The sequence below is a fragment of the Fukomys damarensis genome, unplaced genomic scaffold (genome assembly GCF_012274545.1).
Source record: "Fukomys damarensis isolate Sample0158 unplaced genomic scaffold, DMR_v1.0_HiC HiC_scaffold_18, whole genome shotgun sequence".
NCBI lineage: Eukaryota > Metazoa > Chordata > Mammalia > Rodentia > Bathyergidae > Fukomys > Fukomys damarensis.
Window position 1 is genome coordinate 11027561 of NW_022900930.1, and position 903 is coordinate 11028463.

The following is a 903-nucleotide window of genomic DNA, read 5'->3' on the forward strand; positions in this document are numbered from 1 at the left end:
TTCTCCCGGCGCTTGAGCGATGGCTCAGGAGTCTGTTTTTAAAAAAACCCTTTGTATTAAGAACCAAGTCTACATAATATGACATACCCTCCTCACCCCGCCAGCCTCTTCAGTTCTTCATCTATTTGCTTTCAGAAGCCTGGTCCACCTCTGTCTTTGCAGAGTGGGTCCAAAGACTTGCACAGTCAGAAGGTCTGAGAGTGCGGGGGGGGGTCATGGGGGTTCAGGGGCGCCCGACCTTCCCGGCGCTTGAGCGATGGCTCTGGAGTCTGTTTTTAAAAAAACCCTTTGTATTAAGAACCAAGTCTACATAATATGACATACCCTCCTCACCCCGCCAGCCTCTTCAGTTCTTCATCTATTTGCTTTCTCAGAAGCCTGGTCCACAAACCACTTTTCTGATGTTACATCATTTAGAAAAAACAACCTCAGCTCCTTTCTTCCCTGGCTACCTGAGAACTAGCCACTATTGTAGACAACACAGTAACTATTCTGACCAGGAAGTTCATGACCAACTGACAGCTACAGTGGAAATGAATGGTCATTGATATCCTTTACCCTAGGAAGGCAATAGCATTAAGAGAGACATTTAGAGAAAACTAGTCAAAATGTAGAAAACCACACTAGATGTTATTTTTGTATTTGGATTCAGACACTGTTTTGGTGGTGATAAGATGACTGGTGTGATTCAGGATTCCTTGGGCTACATAAATCAAAATGAGCTCAAGCTTAGATGTGCAAGACATGGCCCATAGGAGAAGAAAGACCTCAAGAAAATGGCAGAAAAAATGAGTATAGGATCAAGAAAGTCAGGTGGACTGAGAAGACCAAGGTTGGTGCTGCAAAAAAAATGAATTAAGATTCTTCACATCTGAGGCCTTGGGTTCCATCCTCAGCCCTTAA

At 44.0% G+C, this 903-nt stretch overlaps 1 protein-coding gene and 1 pseudogene across 1 annotated transcript in view; both read left to right on the forward strand.

Annotated features, from left to right (window-relative positions):
- Nucleotides 1-903, forward strand: part of Mboat4 (membrane bound O-acyltransferase domain containing 4) — a 12035-nt gene that overhangs the window by 6755 nt on the left and 4377 nt on the right. The gene's annotated exons all lie outside the window — the stretch shown is intronic.
- On the forward strand, nucleotides 478-859 carry LOC117286781 (annotated as a pseudogene).